General features: G+C 37.3%; 1 non-coding gene across 1 annotated transcript; it reads right to left on the minus strand.

Annotated features, from left to right (window-relative positions):
• Nucleotides 1–13767: 13767 nt before the first annotated feature.
• On the minus strand, nucleotides 13768–13842 carry Trnal-caa. The gene has a single exon. It is a non-coding gene; the product is annotated as a tRNA-Leu (tRNA).
• Between the last annotated feature and the right edge of the window lie 237 nt (nucleotides 13843–14079).

Consider the following 14079-nt stretch of genomic DNA (forward strand, 5'->3'; position numbering starts at 1 on the left):
TGACATACCGGTGGTAGTGGATCGAGTCGTCATGCCGAGGGCCTGGGAGTATATCAACTGTGGAAGGAGTAGACGAACAAATCCTGAACTAAAATTGTTCAGATTTCCCGCCAAAGATAAAGAAAGGTTACGCGAGTGGATTTTAAATTCAGGTAAATCAATAAATTAATTACGAGTAAGAATTAATAAAGAGCCCTAAGCATTCGATCGTATCTAAATATTGTCAATCTTATATTCTGATATAATGTGGCAGTTCTTCCTGCACAAGAATCATATCATATAATTTTTAAATGAAATCTTTGCTGCGATTTGGACTTTTTTAAACTGTTTATTCACTTCACTATTGTAATTTTGGCTGTAGAGGCATTTTTGTGTGCAATGTGAAAACTGAAACCAATATAAGATATGGATAACAACATGCAAAGCTTAGTGTGGTAACATTTGGTAAACAATTTAAGAAGCATTACCTTACAAGACCTTTCCCTTGGTACTTGAAAATGGCTCTAGAGCTGAAATCGCAACAGTGAAATAAATGAATAATAGCTGTCATCTAACTGCTAGGTCATCCTGGTATATACTAGAGCAAATGAAATGAATGAGTGTAAAACCTCGTTTACACTGCTGCAAATGAGTATTCATAGATAATTCGCCAATGTTCACTGCCATTCGTTTATACATGTGAACAAGCTTTTATACTGGAATGAAGGGAGGAGAATAGAAGAGAACAAGCATAGCATGCAAACTATAGTCACTGCCTATTCTAATTTTTTTTATCAAAAAATGTTCAAATGTGTGTGAAATCTTATGGGACTTAACTGCTAAGGTCATCAGTCCCTAAGCTTACACACTACTTAACCGAAATTATCCTAAGGACAAACACACACACACCCATGCCCGAGGGAGGACTCGAACCTCCGCTGGGACCAGCTGCACAGTCCATGACTGCAGCGCCTTAGACCGCTCGGCTAATCCCGTGCGCTAATAATCCTCACACAGCTTTCACTCGAAAACAACACTACTTACAGTAACAGGTCTGCGCGAGTGCGGATATCTCCAGTAATAACTGTGTTGCAGATAAAAGCGTACGTCTGTTGCGAATATTTGCGGGTTATCTTTAAACTGTACAAAGTAAATTTTTAACATAATTATGGTTTGCCGTCTGTGGCTTTTCAAAGTTGACACCACCAAAATATGCTCGAAAAACACGCTTTCACTTGTATATTACCGCATTTTCAGCCCCCTTTCAACAACAATCCAAAATTCATCATTTTGTGCCACTCTTATATCATTTGCGATAAGTTACATGCAAAGTAAAAGAATTTAAATTTGAAATGACTGTCACTGAAATATGTCAAGCCTTAATTCGCGTCACAACCGAGTGCGGACATCAGCAGACAAAAATTCAGGCCAGGCACAAGTCTCTTTTCAGAGCAGTGGTGGGTTAAACTGCTTTACAAAATGTTAATATCACAGAATGCGGATAAGCAAGTTGGCAGATGTGGGTAATGATCTTGTGGATGCGGTGCACATACGGACGGCGGCATTTTTCCTGTCCGCGCAGACTTCTAGTTACAGCTACGATATAAATCTTTGATATTGAGATATGATTATTTTGCCCACTGGTTTTGACAAATCAAACAAAGTGGTGTAGGAAAATAAATATGTTGGTGGCTTAATTTATTACGTAGATGTGAAATGCTTGGAAGTAGTGCCAGTGCACTTAACACTGAATTGCAGCTCCAGCCTTCTTTAGATTTACTCCAGAATTTTGCACATATGTCGGTTGATGCCTTTCGCTGGCTCCTCATTACACCTGACAAGGAAATTTACTAGCAGCAACATAAAGCAGTTCGCAAGAAGACGAGTACTCTCCGTTCTGATAACGCCAAAGGGGAGACGAGCAAACTTCTTTTGATGCTTTGCTCAAAAACCGACAGCCAGCTGAACACTAACAAACACTACCAAATGCGTACCGAAAAAGACTGAATGTTATTGTCTCGCAGTGGTGAATGGAACTGAATACTACAGAATCAGCATTTCGTCTTGCAAACACTCACAAACATTGATGTTATGCTTTCACTACTTAATTGTTTTTCACTGTGAAAAGCTAAGCACTAAAAGAGAAACAACATTATAGGTAATGTTTGTTTTAATTACAAAGCAAGTAATGTCACACAGAAGAGATTAGAAATCACGTGTTTCTTAACTTTTGCAGGAACTTCAGAGGCACTGTGGGCATCGAGGAAAGTTTACGAACCAAACACGACTGAATGTCATTTGCTCAAATTCATCTACACATATGAGAATGCAGTTTTTCCTGTTTTAGTTCGCTCAGTGTTGACCAGGCTTAAAACGCCATAGGACCACTATCCCAGAATTAATCATAATATTTAAAGTCCAAAAAAGGTTGCACACAAAGATCTCTCTTAGCAAATACTTAATGAAAGATTCCTTTCTATCATGCTGATGTAGACTGTGCTACTAAATATGTTAATGGCATATACATATATCGTATTTTTCTGATAGATAGTTATTGTTACAGGCAATGTCAAACTGCTGGATATGGACCCAGAAAAACTGCACAATAGGCTGCTATGTGATGTCCATTTTGATGAAAGTCATTCATGAACAGTACGAAACAATGGCTTATACACACAGCAGTTCCTGTAAAATTTACATCTGGCACTGGTTCTTCAGCAGTATGTGAGGGAACTAGTGATTGTCATCACCTGAACTGAAAGTGAACATTCCAAGGAGAACATACAGTGCAGCTAGTCACCTTCTGACAGAAACAAATGCAACACCACAAAAGTGTGAGCCATTTCCAGACCCGAAAGAAATCATAGAAATGCCTGTGAGACAAGTTAAAAGAAAACTCTGTATGCTACATCATGATAATGAGGATACTCCTACAAAGCAAAAAGTGAAACAGAAAATACAGAATATGAACAGATCACTGAAAAACAAAACTTCCTACTTGTCAAAAGTTAAGAGTAGATTAATGCATTGTAGGAGCTCAAGTAATATAACCCATGTGTTAAGCAGTTTCTGCTTCCCATCTGATTACTCCAGGGCACTGGCTGCAATGAAGTGCAAGAGCAAAAAACGTCCATAGTCTTCTATCGAGAAAAATCTCTCTCTGATGTTGTTTTACAAATCTCCTGCAGCATATAAATTTTTGCGAAAATTGGGTATCATATTACCTGGACTGTCCACAATTAGACAATGGATTGGCGTCACAAAATTTCTACCGGAATTTAACAAAAAGCTTTTTAGTCAACTTAGCAAGAAATTTGAGGCACAAATTTATTTAGAAGAGGCATGTATAGTATCTTTTGATGAGATGTCGATAATGCATCATCTGGAATATGCAAAAAATCTCGATTTATTAGAAGGTCTAGAAGATTTGGGTGATAGGGGAAGGAAACCACTTCCTGCAAATTATGCACTTGTTTTTATGATTAGAGGCATCTACAGTAACCAGAAATTGCCTGTTTCATATTTTTTGTCTAATTCGGGAGTAAAACATGTGGATTTATTGGGACTCTTTCAGGAACTAATTATTTTATTGCAAAATGCAAACCTAGAGCCAAAATTAGTCGTTCGTGATCAGGGAGCTAGTAATCGAAGTGTTGTGAAGCATTTACATGTTACACCTGAAAAACCTTATTTTACTGTAAATGGACAGAAACTGTTTTATATTTATGATGTCCCAAATTTATTCAAAAGCATACGAAACAATCTGCTTAGTGGCGACTTCATTTTCAACAATGCTGTTGTTTCATTTGAAGATGTCAGGAAAACATATGACATAGATAAGAAGAACAAAAAAAGCAGAACGTTGGTAAAACTCACTGACAGTCATTTGCAACCTGATTCATTCCAGAAAATGAATGTAAAAAATGGCAGTCCAGGTCCTCAGCCACTCCATTGCTGCAGCTATCAGAACTTGTGTAGCAACTAAAGAATTGCAGAGTGATACAGCAGAGAGCACAGCTACTTTTATAGAATTTATGAACAATTTGTTTGACATTTTGAACAGCAGGACAGCATTTTCCTCTAATCCATATAGGTGTGCATTATCAGAACAATGCCCAGTAGTAATGGAAACGCTACAGAATGCAAAGGATGTCTTATGTACCATAAATAAAATTGAAAAAAAAAAGAAGACAGGTAAAATAACGATACCACCATGCATTACGGGTTTAATCCAGACTGTGAATGCTATTGCTCAGTTTTTTCTTGAGGAACAAACTGTCGGCATCAAATTTTTACTGACCGGCAGATTGAATCAAGATGCTCTTGAGAATTTATTTTCTGTGTACCGTTAGAAAGGAGGCTACAACCGTAATCCAACAGTTAGAACACTAAGGTACTTGTTCCGAACAAGAACTATTAACTCACTAATGAAGCCTTTTGACGCTTCAACTTGTGAGAATGACACTGACAAGATGCTGTTACTGAACAACGGTGTGTTACAAAAAGAAGATGATGAATCTCAGCTGTTGGAGAGCTCTGGAAACGTCGGAATTCCGAACACCCCTGGTTCCTCTATGAATGAAGAAGGGAGTACCATCAAGGACGATGAGTATTTGTCTTCCTCACAGCAAGACCTTTCCTCTGAACAGTGTTCAGTAGCATATTTTGCTGGCTAGATAGCACACATATGCATCAAAAGGTATGGTTGTTTGAGATGTAAGGAGACACTTACATGTAGCAGTGAGCTTCAAGAGAAGAGGGAATTATTTATTCTCCATAAAAAAATATGCAACTGGGAGTTTGTGTCATTCTTCAGTGGGACTCAGCGCTCCAACTGTTGAGTTTAGTAAACATTATTGAAATGTCTTTACAGGCATATGAGTCCTGTTTTTTACGGTTTATTTATAAGAGAAATATAAAGTTTAGTATTGTTAATTACATCAAATCAAAAATTGAAAACTTTCACAGGTTGGACGATGAGGAATGTGGAGAACGCAGGCTTTTCATTTTGAATCATTTTGTGAAATGCAAATTGTATTACAGTTGCAGAACAATGTTCAAAGACGAGTGTAGTAGAACTGTCTCAAAACTGAAAATTATAAAAAAATGTAATTTATTCATATTGTATTTAAGTACCAAATAAAGATTCTCCATTAAGCTGCACAAATAAGTTTCATTGCCTTTCCTTGATCACTCTACCACGTTTAACTAGAAAGAAGTAATGCATTAAATCTGAGCAAAACAGTACTGCTTGTGACAATAGTAGATGTGCTGACCGCAAAGTTAAGATGTTTACAATCACATTTTATATATATATATATATATATATATATATATATATATATATATATATATATATATATATATATATATATATATATATATATATATATATACTGATATTTAATGTTTTACAATATTTATTTTTTTCGAAGATATCGTTGTTAAGTGCATACATTAAATTACATTCATTTACAACTAACAGTAATCAAATGTAAAATGTGGTTATACTTAAGAACGCTTGCAGAAATACTTAGAAAGGAAGCAAAATCTGTTTCTTAAACTTATTTACAGTCTCAATGTGAAAAATATATTGTTGTTACAACTCACCTAATCCCTATACATACTCTATGCAAAATAAATAATTATGTCAGTAATGTCAGGACATGAAACCCACTGCTCAGTGCAATATTTGTCAGTAAATTAACGGATTATATTTCAAAGAAGTTGAAGTGTTAATCTGTACGTGGAGATCTTTTTTACCACCATAATCCATATCAGAAGAGCTGTAAAACAAAGAGGAAATAGACGACATGGAAGGCAAGTGTAAAACCTATGCGACTGCAATACAGTCTGCATTTAAACAGTAACTCACGAGAAATATTTGTGTGTTACTTTTCATTTATTTCATTTTGCATATGATTGTGAGAAGTATCCCTACAGTAGAAATAAACTTTGTTTGTAGAATTACAGGAGCTAATCTACATTCTTCGACTGAAAACTTGGGAGAAACCATAGCCGATCATGGTCTACAGTCAGCTGTGTGACAAATGCATTTCGCGCGCAGCGCTCTAGCCAAACGCAAATCAGCGTCATTCACATCACCAAACATACAGCGTTGCCAATTCCGCAACATGGACAGGTCAGTTAACATTGCAGCATCGCCTGCATCTGTTGATCAATGGGAAAACTATTTTTAAGGTTGCCTGTTCCGCCGTAAGGACGGTCAATCTGTTTCTTACGTGATCTGGGTCCCCGCTATCCTCCTCACCCCTCCCACATTGGTATTCTAGTGCATGCTTCTAACCTACGTAATATCCTTGTCAATCTTTACTCCATTCCTGCTCCCAATACCTTGCCCCTTGGCTCATAACTCTGCAATGGACATAGATGCAAAACCTGTTCCGTACATCGTCCCACTACCACCAACTCTCAGTCTTCGCAACTGACATTGTCATCTCTTACTTCATCAGAGGCACACGCGAAAGCAGCCATGTTACCTACAAACTGATATGCAATCACTGCTCCATGCTCTACATGGGCATGACTACTAATAAGCTGTCTGTTTACATGAATGGCCATTGCCAGACTGTGGCCAAAAGGTGGCTGTATCATCCAGTAACTGAACACAATGTGCTTCAGTTTAATGACTGTTTCACAATTTGTGGTATTTAGATTAGATTCTTCCAACACCGGATTTTCTGAATTGTGCAGGCAGGAATGTGCCCCCCCCAACATTTGTTTCATTCCTGTAACCCCACCTGATGTCAACCATTACAACTTGGTGAGCTCCTACTACCTATCTTCTTCCCTTCTCCCAATACAGTAAAACACACACACACACACACACACACACACACACACATATGCACAAACTTACCCACAAATTTGTACAAGTCCTTTTCTTTTCTCTTTTTCTCTCCTTTCCCCTTTCTTCTCCCTCTTAGAGTGTAATGTGTTGTAGGCTACAATGTTGAAAGGAGGTAGTCTATTAAGAACGGTCTTGTTCTCACTGTCATTGATAAACTAGACTGCTTGCTTTGTAACCAGCACTCAAATGACCATGAACAGGACACTCAGGCTTCAGTATCTGTCTTAAAAGCTGCTCTGCTTGTGCCACCTGAAATTTAGTCTAACAATTCCAACTACTGACTAACAAACTTTATACTTCTTCATCTTAAATACACATATATTGTACCTCTATTACAATTATTCATTCCACATCACATTCAAGTCAGAATAAGACACTACAGTCATTCTCAGTTCTGTATTGTCTATATCATCTTTGTTAGCTGGCTCTTAGCCAAACATATTCTTTTTCTCCCATGAGGTCAGTGGGTTTGTCATGATCTGCAAGGCTCTGGGGTCCACAGTGAATCTCCTACATGGAACTCAATTTCTCTGAAATGATTTGTTATATCTCATTCACCACCCCACCTACCACTCTGTCCTCTCCAGAACAGCCATCCAATGCTGAACCTACCAGCCCTTTCCTGTCCCTAACACATCCCTGTTTGGTCCAACAAGTAGTATTAGCAGCTTCCTCCACCTCTATTCTGCTACACTTCCTCTTCCTGCTACATGCCTCATTCTTACCCATATCATTCACCCCAGCGGAGTGCTCCTCACATCAGATGCAGACACAATGGGGCCTTAGCACCTGGAGACTGTCATATTTGTGATTGAATTGTTGATGTGTAAATGTATGAGAACACTGTTTCTGAGGAGGACTTGTCCATAAGCTTCTATGTCTCCTCCATGTGGTGAGTAGCAATCTAACCAACAATATCGTTGCTATTCCATCCTGGACTCATCATCAGGAAATGTAATACAAGTGGAGCAATGCAACTGAGCTCTTACATATTGTCTTCACTACTACTTCTTTATTTATTTAAAAGGGGCATAAAATCAGCTAACTAAAAAGAAAACTGTAAAAAATGATATTGAAGTTCTAAAATCAGATGGTGAGTCTTTGTATTTAGGCAGTTAAAGTACAAGACTGGATCAAGATAAATTAACAGAACAGTAAAAATGTCTAGAAGTACTTTTGGTAAATTAAATAGATATCAAAATTAACATTTTAATATGTCTGAAATGGAAGTTTATAATAAGTGTGTATCACTTGGTTTCTCCTATCGCAGTACGACATGAAATTTTAAAGCAAAGGTAATTAAAAACTTGACAGCTACTCAGCAACTAATTTAGAGATGCACGTGGGGAATTACTAGGACAGACAGGAAAAAAAATTGAATTAGGAAATAGACTGGAGAGAAGACAAAATTACAAGTGACTGAAAATGGAATCAAGGCAAATAGGAGATAGAATAAAGTCAATGAATGGTCAGTGGACCAAGAATTTAAAAAAAAAAAAAAATCTGGGAAGACCAAAATGATGACCTAACGGAAGGGCAGTGGATGACGTTTCAAAACAAGCAGGAGCAACATGGAAATGTATACATGAAGATCGCTACGGAAAGGTCTGTAAGACATTTTGATAGTTTTATGAAATCTCACCAAAACTGCAAGTTTTCTCATGGGAAGCATGAACTAATGGCAAGATCTATTCCAAACAAATAACAAGACTTGTGTGGGAAGTGCTGATGACAGTGTTGTGTCAAACTGTGGGTTAATAGTTACCATAATTGTGTGCACTTTCAAACCATGGTCATATAGACATAAATAGTGGTAATGCTGATTCGAGCCATGGCTGCTTTCACATGTGAAAGGTAGCAGACAAGCAGAATGGACATAAAATGTACACTACGAATTGAAACTATATATTGAAAAGGGTAGGTCACTACTAACCATATAGTGGAGATGTTGAGTTGCAGACAGGCACAATAAAAAGACTGCTAAACTTGCAAGTTTTTAGCCAAAAGGCCTTTTTCTGAATTAGACAACATACACACGCACATTCACGCAAACAAAACTAACATACCACATGACCACTTTCTCTCGCCATCGAGGTCTGGCCTTGGCAGCACGAAACCCCTAGGCCACTAGCATCATTTCACAAGATCATGGTACTGGTGAATGAGGAGTATTCTTGCTGAAATAAAAAGTGAAGCTCTTATAACTATAGCCACAGCAATAGAAAATGTCACAAACAAGTTCCAGTGGATTAGTCATACCATTGTCACATGTGTAAAGAGTTTAAAAACTGTGGAAGACAGTAAGAAGGCTGTCTGATCATGGAACTACAAGGATAAGCCAACCACTAAAAACACATTAAAACCACTGTCAAATTAAGCTGGACAGGAGCCCTAATGCCACACACAAAAAATCAACAGTTGTTATCCCCCATTTTGTCATCACCTAAAATAGAGGGTAAGTCCCTCAGTAGACTAAAGGCTTCTCTAGTATCAGCATGCAACACACATGATGTTAAAATATGGTGCATTGTGACTATGGTACCGCAAACACTGCATTTCAGTGGGTCTTCTTATTGCAAAAGATAATCATGCATAGGTGGGCAGGGGCCAATGTGAAAGTGAGTGAGGAAGACTTCATCATCCGTTTTCAGAATTTGAAAGGAGGTCCACCATGTGTGAATAGTCCGTTTGATTGACCATAGCTTTTGTTGTCTGCTTCCAGCCATTGCCAACCAGCCCTCACTTCATCACTCATGACATGACAGCCTGCAGGGAGATGTGAAGATGAAGTGTGGATTTTTTTCTGGAAGGCTGGTTTTACTGCTCTGTCAGCTTCATCATTCCCACAGATTCCCATGTATAAAAGGACCCAGAAGAAGGCCACCTCTTTCTTCTGCCAGTGCAATGGGTAGATAGTGACCTGGTCTATACAAATAAAGTGGATTCCGTGTTTAATCATACTGTTGCTAATGTTGGAGCTGAGCACAACCCACAGAATGCTTGTTTATCCCTTGCTGAGCTGCTAAAGCTTTTTTCTGTTGGTGCAAACTAATTTCTTGAGCGACCTGGTTTAGCAGACATACTGATTCTTAAACAGGGATGGAACCATGATTACTTGGCAGGCCCAGTCTTAATTTGGACATGATGGAGTACAACAAGCTCAACACCCTGACTTTAGTTTTAAAATGGGTTTTTAATTTAATTTTATCAATGTGTCCAGAGCACATTGTGGTTTTTACTGATGGGTTGAAGCAAGCGAACAATGTTGGCTGTTCTGTTACCTTCCCACATTTGTCAATATATGCTGCCTACAAAGCTACTTCTCAGTATACAATGTAGAGCTCTGGACACCCAAGAAGGCACTATAACACATGACACTTCTTGGAAGAAGTAAGTTTCATATCCGCACTGACTCTCTTAGAACTCTGCAGGTTATTCAGCAACAATAGGAATTACAGCTTTTCAAATTAGTAAACAAAGTTCAAAGAATACAAAATCTCTAAGAAAACACCAAGACTACCACAAACCATTGTAAATTACAGGTCTAGGTGTGACGTAATCTTAGATTGGCTACTAGAACAAAGCCGTGAATCTTGGTTGAAAAGAAGGAGAAGAAAAAGATGGTGCTGATGTTGTACATTTTAGTCCTCCAAGAATTATACCCTGTCATTTATCTTTTGGTGATAATAGCTTCCAGGTACTTTTATTGTGTCACCACAAGATTTCCATAATTTACTTGGCGTTTTATCTTTGGCAGTTTATATATCGTTAGAAAGACTGCAGATATCATTAAATGTAATGACTGATAGTTTCAATGTAGTGTTGACATCATACACATTGTGTAAAAAGAGGATGTATCAAGCTGTAGAAATACCACACAGGAATTATAATTTCGTCTACACTATCTGTCTTTACACTGCTTCCCATTACTATTTCTGTAGACGTTCTGAAAGTATTATTGTCATGATTGTCTAACAAATTATTATTTCGAACCAACTACAATAGTTTTATGAGCATTTAAACATGCTTGAAAGGCAAGACACTGCTTTCTCCTGTGTAAAGGGGATGCAATGCAAAAGTGTAGGAGTCTATTAATCTTTGGCAGACTAGATTAGATTAGACTAATTAATCATTCCATACACCCAAAAGAGAGGGAATCTTCCTGGGTGTGGAACATGTCAGACAAACACATTACAAAAATGTAATTAGAAAAACTTGAGTTTCAATAATTTTAATGATCCTCAGTCAATAAACAGTAAAATTATGTACATGAATTAAATTTAAACTTTTAATATTTACAGGTTTAATACTTACATCTGCTTTCATTAAATCCATCATTCAGACATTTGCTAGTTTCTTGGCTATTACGACCAAGTATTGTCAAAAATTAAAGTAAATTATTCATTTCAGGGATCCTCAGCTAAGAACAGTCAGATTATGTACAAGATTTAAAATTAAACTTCCACTATTTACAGACTTAAGACTGACATCTTCTTTCCATACATCCATCATTCACATAATGGGTAGTTACATGGCTGTTACAACCAAGTATTGTCAGAAATTAAAGTATAATAAATTTTCATTAAAATGGTCTACTGCACTTGTTGAGAACCTCATGGATGGAATAGGAGGAGTTGGCCACCAAACATTCTTTTAAATTATGTTTAAATTGTGCCTTGTCTGAAACTCTTAATGGTTGCTGGTAACTTATTGAAAATATGCGTTGCTGAATAATGGACTCCTTTCTGGGCAAGAGTAAGTGATTTTAAATCTTTATGTATATTGGTCTTATTCCTAGTATTGATACTGTGTACTAAGCAGTTAGTTGGAGAAAGAGATGTATTATTTACAACAAACTTCATTAAGGAATAAATATACTGAGAAGCTGTGGTTAATATGCCCAATTCTTTGAATAGGTTTTGACATGATGTTCTTGGATTTACACTACTAATTACTCTTATTATACACTGCTGTACTCTAAAGATTTTTTCCCTGTTTGTGGAGTTACCCCAAAATATGATACCATATGACATAATGGAGTGAAAATAAGCAAAATATGCCAGTTTTTTATATTTATATCTCCTATGTCTGACATCATTCTCATTGCAAACACAGACTTGTTTAGGCACTTTAGCAGTTTGTTGGTATGTTTCTCCTAACTGAATTTATTATCTAGTTGTAATCCCAAGAATTTTACACTTCCAACTTCTCCTATTTCCATGTTGTCATATTTTATACACACACCAGAAGGAAATCTCTTGAAAGTTCTGAACTGCATACAGCGGGTCTTTTCAAACCACTTATTGCTGTCAGTAAAAATTTGATTAGCTGCCCTTTCTAAATTTATATTTGGTTTACTATTTATTGCAATGTTTGTATCATCTGCAAATAAGACAAACTTGGCATCTGGCAATGTAACAGAGGACAGGTCATTAATATACACAAGAAACAGTAGTGGGCCTAGTAGGGAACCTTGGGGAACACCACATGTAATTTCTTCCCGTTCAGATGATGTCTGATTGCCTAATGCTGAAGTGTTACATAATGACACCCTTTGTTTTCTATTAGTAAGATATGACTGAAACCACTTTGCAGCACTACCAGTGATGCCATAATATTTTTATTTACTTAAAAGAATGCTGTGATTCACACAGTCAAACACCTTTGACAGGTCACAGAATATGCCAGTTGCCTCTAATTTGTTGTCCGATGAATTAAGGACATTTTCGCTGTTAAGTGTAAATAGCTTTCTCAATATCAGAACCCTTAAGAAATCCAAACTGCGACTTTGACAGTATGTTATTTTCAATAAGGTGCTTAATTAGATGCTTGAACATAACCTTTTCAAAGATTTTTGAAAAAGCTGGCAAAAGTGAGATCGGTCGGTAATTTGACAGCATTTCTTTGTCCCCTTTCTTGTGGAGAGGTATAACTTCAGCATATTTAAGCCAGTCCAGGAATGTTCCTGAGACAAGTGATTGATTACACAAATAAATTAAGATATGACTAAGCTCACATGAACACTCTTTTATTAAGTTTTTTGATACGTTATCATAACCACTAGAATGCTTTGATTTCAAGGACTTTATGTTGGATTCTATTTCTTTGGGTGAAGTAAGTGTCAGTTCCAGTTTACTGAGATTGCTTGTGTGCATTGGTCTCAGATATTCCATTGTATTATTTACTGAACCTGACAACCCCATGCTATCAGTAACAGAGACAAAATACTTGTTTAAATGGTTTGCAACACAACATGTGTTTGTTACCATGATTTCATTTATTTTTAGAGCTATTCGTTCCTCCTCATTTCTGGTCCTACTTGTCTCTGACTTAACTATATCCCATATTGTTTTTATTTTATTCCTGGATGTATTTATCTTCTTCTCATAATGCAGGTGTTTAGATTTCTGGATAACCTTCTTCAATATTTTACAGTAATTTTTGTAATGAGCTATAATGCTAGTACCAAAGGTGTCCCTACGTATCAGATAGAGTTTCCTTTTTGTATCATATAGAGTTTCCTTTTTGTCTCACATGATATATACTGAGTAATGGTAAACCTTAAAGAAATGGCAACAAATCAGGACAGACATGTAAGCATGAGGCACCACACAGTCCAAGGGACCACAACAAGGGAAGCAAGGTGATGAATAGGTAAATCACAAGTCAGACAGTGGAAGCCACCTGGATTTCACCACAGCTGAAGGGAGTGAAACTTTGCCACCACAGTGTTGGTAGATGCTAGACAGCGTGGTGAGATTATAGCTACATCAAAAGCTAATCTTATATTTTCACTGAGAATAGTGAAATCACTTTCAGAAGAGCTACAGAAAATCTAGTAACAATGCTGAAATCATCATAATAAAGAGTCACAAAATTATCACCATGTTTGAAACTTCCTGGCAGATTAAAACTGTGTGCCCGACCGAGACTCGAACTCGGGACCTTTGCCTTTTGCGGGCAAGTGCTCTACCAACTGAGCTACCGAAGCATGACTCACGCCCGGTACTCACAGCCTTACTTCTGCCAGTATCTCGTCTCCTACCTTCCAAACTTTACAGAAGCTCTCCTGCGAACCTTGCAGAACTAGCACTCCTGAAAGAAAGGATATAGCGGAGACATGGCTTAGCCACAGCCTGGGGGATGTTTCCAGAATGCAGAGTGAAAATCTCATCACCATGTTTGTACAACAAATATTAGCAATCTTATTATCATTTATATGTGGAATT

This window comes from Schistocerca piceifrons, chromosome 1 (assembly GCF_021461385.2).
Source record: "Schistocerca piceifrons isolate TAMUIC-IGC-003096 chromosome 1, iqSchPice1.1, whole genome shotgun sequence".
Lineage (NCBI taxonomy): Eukaryota > Metazoa > Arthropoda > Insecta > Orthoptera > Acrididae > Schistocerca > Schistocerca piceifrons.